Source organism: Pristiophorus japonicus, chromosome 17 (assembly GCF_044704955.1).
Source record: "Pristiophorus japonicus isolate sPriJap1 chromosome 17, sPriJap1.hap1, whole genome shotgun sequence".
Classification (NCBI taxonomy): Eukaryota; Metazoa; Chordata; class Chondrichthyes; family Pristiophoridae; genus Pristiophorus; species Pristiophorus japonicus.
The window spans coordinates 69,009,910-69,022,465 of NC_091993.1; the positions used below are offsets into that span (position 1 = coordinate 69,009,910).

A 12,556-nucleotide genomic window follows, 5' to 3' on the forward strand; every position below is an offset into this window, starting at 1 on the left:
AACCTAGTGAACTTTCTCTGAACTGCCTCCAAAGTATATCCTTTCTTAAATATGGAAGCCAAAACTGTACGCAGTATTCCAGGCGTGGCCTCACCAATACCCTGTATAACTGTAGCAAGACAGCCCTGCTTTTATACTCCATCCCCTTTGCAATAAAGGCCAATGACCTAATCACTTGCTGTACCTGCATACTAACCTTTTGAGTTTCATGCACCAGGATCCCCAGGTCCTGCTGTACTGCAGCGCTTTGCAATTTTTCTCCATTTAAATAATAACTTGCTCTTTGATTTTTTTTCTGCCAAAGTACACTTTCCAACATTATACTCCATCTGCCAAATTTTTGCCCACTCACTTAGCCTATCATTGTCCTTTTGCAGGTTTTGAGTGTCCTCCTCACACATTGCTTTTCCTCCCATCTTTGTATCGTCAGCAAACTTGGCTACGTTACACTCAGTCCCTTCCTCCAAGTCATTAATATAGATTGTAAATAGTTGGGGTCCCAGCACTGATCCCTGCGGCACCCCACTAGTTACTGATTGCCAACCTGAGAATGAACCATTTATCCCGACTCTCTGTTTTCTGCTGGTTAGCCAATCCTCTATCCATGCCAATATATTACCCCCAACCCCATGAACTTTTATCTTGAGCAGTAACCTTTTATGTGGCACCTTGTCAAATGCCTTCTGGAAGACCAAATACACCACATCCACTAGTTCCCCTTTATCCACCCTGTTCGTTACATCCTCAAAGAATTCCAGCAAATTTGTTAAACATGACTTCCCCTTCATAAATCCTGACTCTGCCTGACTGAATTATGCTTTTCCAAATGTCCTGCTACTGCTTCTTTAATAATGGACTCCAACATTTTCCCAACCACAGATGTTAGGCTAACTGGTCTATATAGTTTCCTGCTTTTTGTCTGCCTTTTTTGTTAAAATGGGGCGTTACATTTGCAGTTTTTCAATTTGCTGGGACCCTCCCAGAATCCAGAGAATTTTGGTAAATTACAACCAATGCATCCACTATCCCTACCGCTACTTCTCTTAAGACCCTAGGATGCAAGCCATCAGTTCCAGGGGATTTATCTGCCTTGAATCCCATTATCTTACTGAGTACCACCTCCTTAGTGATTGCCAATCTGAAAATGTTCCTTCCCTCACCCCCCACATAGCATGTTGGGATGTTTTTAGTGTCCTCTGTCGTAAAGACTGATACAAAATATTTGTTCAGAGTTTCTGCCATCTCCATGTTTACTATCACTAATTCCCCGGTCTCGTCCTCTAAGGGACCAACATTTACTTTAGCCATTCTTTTCCTTTTTATATACCTGTAGAAACTCTTGCTATCTGTTTTTATATTAGGTTGACGCTGTCATCAATGCTCCAAAACCACAGAATGTGACGGAGTTAAGATCTTTCCTTGGAATGGTCCAGTACTATGCACAACTCCTGAGTTAGCGACTGAGTTAGCTCCATTGCACGAGCTCAAGAAGAATGTCCAGTGGAAGTGGACAAAAGTGCAACAGGAAGCTTACGACGCTTGTAAGAGAAGTCTCTCTAGCGATGCTCTACTTGTGCACTACGAGTGTGAGCTTAAGTTATCACATGATGCTTCCAGCTATGGTGTGGGAACTGTCATAAGACACACAATGGATGATGGTCAAGAGAAACCAATCGCGTTCGCATCGCGAACCCTCACAGAATGAAAGAAACTATGTGCAAATTGACGCACCATAGTGTTTGAATCAAGAAATTCCAACAGTTCCTAATCGGTAGAAAGTTTACCCTTATAGCCAATCACATACCGCTCCTAGCAATATCGGGGTCCAAATCTGCCATTCCTGCAATGGCAGCATCAAGAATGCAACATTGGGCACTGTTGTTGTCACAATATGACTACGCGATTGAATATCGCACTTCAAAGCAAAACGCGACTGCATATGCCTTGTTCCAGGTTGCCACATTGTGTGTTGGGAGTGAAGGTGTGATTTTCACGTTCGGTGCAGTTGACAAAGACTTTCCCATGAATGCAACTGCGATTGCATATGAGATTCAAAAGGACTTAGTTGAGACTCACGAGGACTTGATACTGAAAAGAGTGTATGAAAACACTTTGAATGGATGGACTGATCAGTGTGTGGACACAAAATTGAAACCATTCCATAATCACCGTACTGAATTGTCTTGTGAGCAAAGGTTGTGTCAAGTGGGAAACAGAGTTCTTTGATAGAATTCTGGCCGAACTGCATACTGAACATCCAGGGAAGAAGCTTTGTTTATTGGCCTGGATTGGACAGTGATCGTGAACCACTTGATCATGAACACATACATGAGTTTGACTCCGTTCAGACTTCAGTAACTGAAGTACCAGGTTGAAACAAGTCTGCGTTAGAAAGAGAATCATCTTTGAGTTCGGAACCAAAACAAAACAGCCCAAAAATTGGTTCAACACCAAAACCTTCTGTAAGGAGATCAGGAAGTCTCCACAAGCCTGTTATTAAATGTAGTTCATTTAGAAGAAAAAAAGCCAGGAATTTTTGTTATGTGGTATGTGTAAATGCTGGGGAAAGTGGCACCATAGTTTTGTTGCATTTGAGAGGGGAATACATACATTTTTTTAAGGGGGAAATCAGTGTAATGTATTACCACATGGTTTGGTATTAGCATACTCCGTTCGCTCTGGCTTAATAAAGCAAGCACATGGACTAGCAACTCATGGTTTCTCTGTCTTTCATTTATTCTAGCCAAGTATATTAAAGGCAGCATTATCGCTTCAAATACAGCGATCTCCCGTATCCCTCTCCTAAACCCACCCTTCATCTATAAAGAACTCCTGCTTCCTTTCCCTCTAACACAGCCTCCTATGCCCCATATGTAAAGCCTTCCCATGTATTGCTAAATGTAAGAGCCGATAGATCCCCATCCCCCCCACCCCAGCAGTCCCACATATATTTACAGACCCTCTGTGGAACTGAAGCACACCCGTTCCAGAAGGATTTAGATATTTAAAGCTCTTTCCTGTACTTCCGATATGCCATTACTAGTGAATCTGCATTAAAGACATTAAATGTACCAATTAATAGCAAACCCATCCACACATTTTGAAAATTAGACTGCAATCTACAAAAATAAGAGATTAGAAAGAAATTCACAGAAATTACTTTTTTGAAACTCTTAATATTTCAGCTGATCTAAGCCAGCACAGTAAAGAAAGACTTGCTTTTATACAATATCTTTCACAACCTCAGGACGTCGCAAAGCGCTTTACAGACAATCAAGTACTTGAGAAGTATGGTTACTGTTGCAGTGTAGGAAACGTGGCAGCCAATTTGCTCTCAACACAGTCCCACAAACAGGAATGCGATAATGACCACAATCTGATGTTGGGCGAGGGATAAATATTGACCAGGATACTGGGGAGAACTCATCAAGCCCTTTTTCAAATAGTGCCACGGGATCTTTAACTTCCACTTGAGAGGGCAGATGGGGCCTTGCTTAAACATCTCATCCGAAAAATGGTACCTCTCTCAGTACTGCACCAGGGTGTTATCATATAACAGTACAGCGCAGAAGGAGGCCATTAAGCCCATCGAAGTCTGTGCCGGCTCTTTCGAAGAGCAATCCAGTTAGTCCCATTCCCCTGCTCTTTCCCCCTATCCCTGAAGTTTTTTTCTCCCTCAAGTATCTATCCAATTACCTTTTGAAGGCTACTATTGAATTTGTATCCACCGCCCTATCAGGCAGTGCATTCCAAATCCTAACCACTCTTTGCATAAAAAAAGTTTTCTCATATCTCCTCTGGGTTCTTTTGCCAATCACCTTAAATCTGTGCCCGCTTGTTATTGACCCTCCAACCACTGGAAACAGTTTCTCTTTATTTACTCTATCTAAACCCTTCATGATTTTAAACATCCTTATCAAATCTCCTCTTAGCCTTCTCTGCTCGAAGGAGAACAACCCCAGCTTCTCCCGTCTCTTCACGTAACTGTAATGCCTCATTCCTGGAACCATTCTAGTAAATCTCTTCTGTACCCTCTCCAAAGCCTTCATGTCCTTCCTAAAGTACAGTATCCAGAATTGAACACAATACTCCAGCTGGGACCGAACCAGTGTTGTTTATAGGTTTAGCCTAACTTCCTGGCTTTTGTACTCTATGCCTGTATTTTTTAAGAATTCACACTGGCCCCAGGGGGGTGGGGGCGGGTCACACAGCTTGTGACACGGCAATCAGCCAGTGAGAGAACCTTTGCTACTTTCTGTAATCCTCAGGATAATCCCTATCCCCGCGTCCCCATCACATACCATGCAGCCATCTGAAGACTATTTGCCCCGATCTGCACCACCGGATTCGTACAAACCCGCCCAAATAATCCTGCGTTGTTCCTTCTCAGCCTAGTCGGGAACAAGACACAACTGGTTTGACCTTTACAAGCCGGGAGTATAGGAGCATGGGCTTTACTAAATAAATATTTGCATTGTACTCCACCCAATATGGCCCGGTCATTCACCAATAAACTGCTTTCAACAAATCAGATCACCGCTGGGCACCAGTTATAACTAGAGGCAAAACCAACATTACCGTTGTGAAACAGGCAGCACCTTATCCCTGTGTCGTTTGGCCAGGCTTCAATATTTATTTTACAATAAGCACGGACCGCACAGCCTTCGCTTCCCTGAAAGGCCACTATTTAAACGGTATTCAGCAGCAAACCGCAAAAGAACTTTCCAGAATCTGCTCGAACTTCCAAAGAACCGCTGACTAGTCGTGCGCTGTCTGCAAAACCTGACTGTGGATCACTACAAATACTTGAGGAAAAATCCAATAAAGGAATTCAGGAGAAACTTCTTTACCCAGAGAGTGGTTAGAATGTGGAACTCACTAACACAAGTAGTTGAGGCGAATAGCATAGATGCCTTTAAGGGAAAGCTAGTTAAACATGAGGGAGAAAAGAATAGGATATGTCGATTAGGTGTGATTAAATGTGGGTAGAGGCTTGTGTAGAGCATAAATAACGCAAGGACTAGTTAGGCTAACTTTTCTGTGCTGTAAATACCTTGGAAAGATGGGCTGTCACTGGTTAGTTAAACTGGTGACAAGACGACTCAGAGCAGGGAATTTGCACAAAATTCCTCTCCTATCTGACAAATCCTCTCACCCTGCCGGGCAAAACAAATCTTGGGTCAGTTTTTTTAACTTTCCAAATTGAAGTATTATTGAGAAAGGAATGTAGCGAAATTCCAATTTGAGTTTTGCCATTTTTACTCCAGTCCAAAAGCTGAGAGTAGGTGGGGCCAAGATCAAGGCTTGAGGTTTTGTGCGATGATGAAAATTAATAACCTGCCTCCCTAAACCAGACGACACGGACGGCATGATATTTCTAACTGCATGGGTCCAAACATGCTGTGGCAGGCCAGTGATTTCTGGGTTATAAAGCACACAGACTGTGTGCTCCGATATTCACGTGCTCCAATAACTTGAGTCAGAGCCGCACACTGGCGGCAGAACCCCCAGGTCTCATCACTGCTCTGTGTCGCTCGTTAATCTCAGCCAGGCACTACAGGCTATGGAGGTACAAACAAAGAGTAGTCGGCCAGGATCACACACCCCCCTCCCCTCTGTTGATCGGTATTCAGGGATCCCTGCGGGGGAGCAAGCACGCCGGAGTCGAGAGTGGGGACAGGATCAGGTTTGCTGTGATGTGCTCCCACGTCGAATGGCCTGACACTCGCCATCTGGGCTCATGCTTTAAAGATTGTCCACTTGGCTACAGTACAAGAAAGACAATGACTGGTGCGCATGGAACTGCACCCCAACACTGAATCGCCACTCTGGGAGGAGAGGAGCAGGAAAAAGTCTTCTGGCTCCTTGTAAGGGGGAAAAATCCAAACAGGGTGAAGTTGAGGTGGGATCCATCACTGGTACTCTTGAACTTCTTAGGCAGTCCCTCGGAGTTGAGGATGACTTGCTTCCACATTAATACGAGTTCTCGGGTGACGAGACGAATGCGGGATCTGTAGTCTTTGTCACAGGTGAGGCAGGTGGTGTTGGAGGGACGGGTAGGTAGGGTGCCAGGGTTGCTGTGCGCTCCTTCCGCTGTTTGCGCTTGGCTTCCGTGTGCTCCCGGCGAAGAGACTCGAGGTGTTCGGCACCTGCCCAGATGTTTCTCCTCCACTATGTGCGGTCTTGAGCCAGGGATGCCCAGGTGTCGGTGGGAATGTTGCACTTTCCTCTTTCCCCCCGGGACCTTTTTCTTCACCTACCCTGTATTAAACATGCATCTTAACGTTGATAACACATTGACAGAGTGTGATTTAACAGAGCATTTAATGACAGTAAATTCAGTGCATGTAATTACAGGCTGCAATCTAACACAAACCCAACAAGCCCCGACAAAGCAAACGTGACCCTAAATGGATCAACGAACAAAAATTGAGATCAAGAGGAATAAATGCCTGGACAAATTCTGCAGAGAGAGAGAGGAGAAGCTCACTGGGATGAATATTAAAAGAATGCAGCCACACGTTAAAAAGCAAAGAGAGACCTGGAAAAAGCAGCAGCTGAAACGAAGCATCACAGATGAAGAATCTTTCATTACAACAGCAGCAAGGGAGCAGTCAGGGAAACCCATAAATTATGAAAGTGGTTTGAAACGGAGGATGAACACATATTCTGCATCTTTACTCCCTGCGAGTATTCACAGGGCAAGAGCACCATGCTGTCCTCAAGCACAGAGAACCTGAGCAAAGTCAATCATAAGAACATAAGAATTAGGAACAGGAGTAGGCCATCTAGCCCCTCGAGCCTGCTCCGCCATTCAACAAGATCATGGTTGATCTGGCCGTGGACTCAGCTCCACTTACCCGCCCGCTCCCCGTAACCCTGAATTCCCTTATTGGTTAAAAATCTATCTATCTGTGATTTGAATACATTCAATGAGCTAGCCTCAACTGCTTCCTTGGGCAGAGAATTCCACAGATTCACAACTCTCTGGGAGAAGAAATTCCTTCTCAACTCGGTTTTAAATTGGTTCCCCTGTATTTTGAGGCTGTGCCCCCTAGTTCTAGTCTCCCCGACCAGTGGAAACAACCTCTCTGCCTCTATCTTGTCTATCCCTTTCATTATTTTAAATGTTTCTATAAGATCACCCCTCATCCTTCTGAGCTCCAACGAGTAAAGACCCAGTCTACTCAATCTATCATCATAAGGTAACCCCCCTCATCTCCGGAATCAGCCTAGTGAATCGTCTCTGTACCCCCTCCAATGCTAGTATATCCTTCCTTAAATAAGGTGACTAAAACTGCACGCAGTACTCCAGGTGCGGCCTCACCAATACCCTGTACAGTTGCAGCAGGACCTCCCTGCTTTTGTACTCCATCCCTCTCGCAATGAAGGCCAACATTCCATTCGCCTTCCTGATTACCTGCTGCATCTGCAAACTAACTTTTTGGGATTCATGCACAAGGACCCCCAGGTCCCTCTGCACCGCAGCATGTTGTAATTTCTCCCCATTCAAATAATATTCCCTTTTACTGTTTTTTTTCCCCCAAGGTGGATGACCTCACACTTTCCGACATTGTATTCCATCTGCCAAACCTTAGCCCATTTGCTTAACCTATCTAAATCTCTTTGGAGCCTGTGTGTCCTCTACACAACCCGCTTTCCCACTAATCTTTGTGTCATCTGCAAATTTTGTTACACTACACTCTGTCCCCTCTTCCAGGTCATCTATGTATATTGTAATCAGTTGTGGTCCCAGCACCGATCCCTGTGGCACACCACTAACCACCGATTTCCAACCCGAAAAGGACCCATTTATCCCTGCTTTCTGTTAGCCAGCCAATTCTCAATCCAAGCTAATACATTTCCTCTGACTCCGCCTACCTTTATCTTCTGCAGTAATCTTATCGAATGCCTTTTGGAAATCTAAATACACCACATCCATCGGTACACCTCTATCCACTATGCTCGTTATATCCTCAAAGAATTCCAGTAAATGAGTTAAACATGATTTCCCCTTCATGAATCCATGTTGCGTCTGCTTGATTGCACTATTCCTATCTAGATGTCCCGCTATTTCTTCCTTAATGATAGCTTCAAGCATTTTCCCCACTACAGATGTTAAACTAACCGGCCTACAGTTACCTGCCTTTTGTCTGCCCCCTTTTTTAAACAAAGACGTTACATTAGCTGCTTTCCAATCCGCTGGTACCTCCCCAGAGTCCCGAACATTCTAAGTGCCCGAAATCCACAAGTTGGAAAATTACCCAGGGTGTGGGGATCGGAGCAGCATCTCCTATGATTCGGTAAAGCACATTTCAAGGCTCCGGCTTCTTTGATTAAGGTGATGTTGCCCTGTGAACTGCCAGCCGAATAATCCCAACAAGGACCGTGACTGAATGGCGAACGTGGGCTCCTTCAGTGAGATCCTGATGAAAGGAATGGTAAATAGCATGATCCATTCCTACCCAGAGACTGAATCTGCGGCTACAAATTCTATCACCAGCTCTGCACTGGAATGACAAATTTAAAATTTTCATCCTCATTTTCAAATCCCTTTATGGCCTCGCCTCTCTATCTCTGTAACCTCCTCCACCCCTACAGCCTTCTGAGATCTGTGCACTCCTCCAATTCTGGCCTCTTGTGTATCCCCGATTTTAATCGCTCCACCATTGGTGGTCGTGCTTTCAGCTGTTGAGGCCCTACAATCTGGAATTCCCTCCCTAAACCTTCCTGCCTCTCCTTCCTCCCTTAAGAGGCTCCTTAAATCCTACCTCTTTGCCCAAGAGTTTGATCACCTGTCCTAATATCTCCTCATGTGGCTCGGTGTCACATTTTATCTGATTTATGCTCCTGTGCAGCGCCTTAGGATGTTTAATTATGGTAAAGGCGCTATATAAATGCAAGTTTTTATTATTGCTGTTAGAAGAACTCGAAGAGAGTGTGTTACCAAGTGAGCCAAAGTGGCACTCGGGAATAATGTTTGCGTTTCATTGATCTCGGATTGGAACCAATCGCCCTCACTACAATCCTAAATAAAGGGTATTCGGTCAACAACTCGATGCGAGTCTATCACTGATCTGGACAGTGATGCTGTGGCCAGGGTTGCCAACACTGGTCGGACATAGTCCTGGAGATTTCATCACATGACCTCTCACCTCCAACTGCCACACCCCCACACAGCCTCTCTCTCCGTCGCCGATATTTTTACAAGTATAACAAAAGTGTTCAAAGGAAATGGGAAAAAAAGACACCTGTTTCAACGCTCCTGTGATTTTTCTCCCAGGTTGCTCGCAGCAGTGTCCCGGAGATTAATAATTAATTCCAGGAGAGGGTTGGAATCCCTTAAGTGTGAGCTGTCTGGAGAGAAATCAGACCGTGGGCGTCACCTGTCGGGACTTGAATTGCTTTTCCAGCTTTCACTGTCGCTGCACATCACCATTTATCATCTGACACGAACACAAAAATACCGGGGTTCCATTTCTCCCACTACATAGCAGACGATCCTCACGAAACTACCCTGCGCTCTCGAGTTCAGTGTAAACCCCAAAACCAGCAGTCCATCTCATACTTAAAACAGGTCTCCCCGAAATTCCCTATTTTACAGACAGACTCTAAACAGGGAGAGATCAACACAGTAACACCGACAACACAAATCTAGATAGGTGTCCTGTTTGCTAGCCTGGCTGGTTTTTAAACTCTGCCCTGTGGAGTGAAGGGACCTTTAGACTTGCGTCAGCACCTGTAGCTGAACGTGTGCAGTAAAGCAGCATGGGAGGAATCCAGCCTGAACATGATTATTTCTGACGTGGCACAGCCTCCGTAAACAGTGGCCCCACCTCCTGTTGTTGACAAATGACTTGTTGAAATGAATTCCGCCTTCACTTGCTAACATCTCATAAAAATTCAAGACACACAGGAATATAACAGTAGGTTAATCATGGAGCAGGGAAGTAGAGAAAGGAGGAGGGAAAGCGAGAGAAGTGTGTGAAGTGAGCAAGGGGGAAGCGAGCGAGGAGGGAAGGGGGGCGCGAGCGGGCGAGGAGGGAAGGGGGGAGCGAGCCGGCGAGGAGGGAAGGGGGGAGCGAGCCGGCGAGGAGGGAAGGGGGGAGCGAGCCGGCGAGGAGGGGAGGGGGGAGCGAGCCGGCGAGGAGAAGAGGGGGGAGCGAGCCGGCGAGGAGGGAAGGGGGGAGCGAGCCGGCGAGGAGGGAAGGGGGGAGCGAGCCGGCGAGGACGGAAGGGGGGAGCGAGCGGGCGAGGAGGGAAGGGGGGAGCGAGCCGGCGAGGAGGGAAGGGGGGAGCGAGACGGCGAGGAGGGAAGGGGGGAGCGAGCCGGCGAGGACGGAAGGGGGGAGCGAGCCGGCGAGGACGGAAGGGGGGAGCGAGCCGGCGAGGACGGAAGGGGGGAGCGAGCGGGCGAGGAGGGAAGGGGGGAGCGAGCGGGCGAGGAGGGAAGGGGGGAGCGAGCGGGCGAGGAGGGAAGGGGGGAGCGAGCGGGCGAGGAGGGAAGGGGGGAGCGAGCGAGGGAGAGAAAAAAGCAAGATCATAATAAATATGATTGGAACTCCATCGGCAACAAAATGAATGCAGTCTTCAGCTGTTTTTTTTTATAGTCTATGGTCTTGTGCCAGCTGTAAATGGCCGAATGATGCCAGGACAGTAATTAATCAAGCCTGGATTTGTTGTGGTGACTGAGCCAATGGGAGTAGTGAAGTGATGAATCCTTTCATCTTTGACAATAAAAGGGCACAATGTGGTACAATAGCAGACACAGCCATCAGAGGGACGAGCCTGGCCTGCAAAATACTGAACACAGCCAGCCTCTGCGAGGAATTCAACATGAGCTCAGAGCAGACACAGTGATCCATTGATACTCATTGCACAGCCAAGCTATTGTCCGAGGAAAAAATTAAACGATAAATACAACAGCTTTTGCCACAGTTCAAGCACCTCTCTGTTCATCAGCAGCACCCCATCTGTCTTCCAGAACAGCTAAAGATCTCCTACACAGGCATAAAACTATTGTTCAGATAAACCCCTGCACGATTAATCGTTTAGAACCTCTCGACCTCAGCCCCTACCGCAAAAAACAGACAAGGGAGGGGATATAGGGCTCGGGCTCTTGCTCCTGAACGCTACCCAGAGACCAGACCCCACTGCAAGAGTGTGTGCAGGACAGGCAAGCATAAACTGTGCTCTTGCTGTGGTGCTTCCTGCAGGTGATTAGTCTGCCCACACTCAGCGTTCAGGCATACACGTGAAGGCGGCTGACTCGGGCTGAGGCACCAGAGGGCAGCCGACAGCTCTGGAATCGAGGGAGCGGGAGAGAATGATCTGTGCTCACAACATTTGCCCCCTTCTCAAACCATGGAACAATTGGGGTTTGTTTTTAAAAAACAGACAGCATTCCCATTATCCAGCTCGAGCAGGTTGGGCCTAAACTCAGTGGCGTTTACAAGAGTGAGGGGTGATCTTATTGAAACATACAAGATGATGAGGGGTCTTGACAGGGTAGATGCAGAGAGGATGTTCCCCTTCATGGGGGAATCTAGAACTCGGGGGCATAGTTTCAGAATAAGGGATTGCCCATTTAAAACAGAGATGAGGGGCAATTTCTTCTCTGAGGGTCATGAATCTGTGGAATTCTCGACCCCAAATAGCTGTGGAGGCCGAGTCATTAAATATATTTAAGGTGGAGATAGACAGATTTTTGAACGATAAGGGTTATGGTGAGCAGGCAGGAAAAGTGGAGTTGAGGTAGATCAATCCTCATCATCATCATCAGAGGCGGTCCCTCGAACAAGGATGACTTGCTTCCACAAGAGTTTTCACAGATGTTTCAATGAATGACCCGATGTTCCAGTCCTGAACTCCAATTGAGCAGGTGGAAGATGCCTGTGCGTGGATTTTTTTTAAACGTGTGGTGACCGTTGCACATCAGCCATCACACAGGCTCGACAGAGCTAGGTCTTGGCCCAGTGGCAAGGGTTGAACCAGAACAACTGGAGACCTGCTCTGCTGCTCAGACCAAGTGCGCACACATATCGCAGTGTGGGCAGGCCCGTGCTGCCCCTGGGCCCTCGGCTCTTCTGGGTCCCGTACCTTCATTCGCCGCACCTTCACCCACGATGTTCCAGGATGTGGCGCTCCAGCTCTATTCATAGCCCCGACCTACGGTGGTGTTCTCACACAGGTCGGAGCGGCCTGTATGAATGCTACTGAGACACAAACACTTCACTAGCCAGCTTTCTGCTTGTTCAGATTTCCAGTGGCTGCTTGTGAGGCACACACTTTCATCTTATTGAATGGCAGGGGGGGCCAAATGGCCTACTCCTGTTCCTATTTCTTATGTTCTTATGTCTTAAATTCTGGCATTCCAGGCGCTGGACTGAAGCAGACTGGTTGTTTGCCATGTTTCTGCCCAGAGAGAGCGCTGCAAAGTGACCGGCAGGCCCTGCCCACGTGCAATCCTCCACTGAGTCTACAGCACAGGCACAGGCACTGGCAGGACATGAAATACCAGGCCCTGCCTCTGTTCCGACTGCTGCTGCTTTTACAC

At 46.9% G+C, this 12,556-nt stretch overlaps 1 protein-coding gene across 10 annotated transcripts in view; it reads right to left on the reverse strand.

The window, feature by feature from the left end:
- Positions 1–12,556, reverse strand: part of LOC139227778 (DENN domain-containing protein 2C-like) — a 216,265-nt gene that overhangs the window by 138,973 nt on the left and 64,736 nt on the right. Inside the window, exon 1 of one of the 10 annotated variants that reach the window (XM_070858813.1) lies at positions 9,252–9,337. The exons of 8 other annotated variants lie outside the window; for them this stretch is intronic. The gene's annotated coding sequence lies outside the window, so the exon portion shown is untranslated. Of the gene's footprint in view, positions 1–8,264; positions 8,353–9,251; positions 9,338–12,556 lie in introns of those variants that run through there. One more of the 10 variants, XM_070858812.1, reaches the window with a different exon arrangement.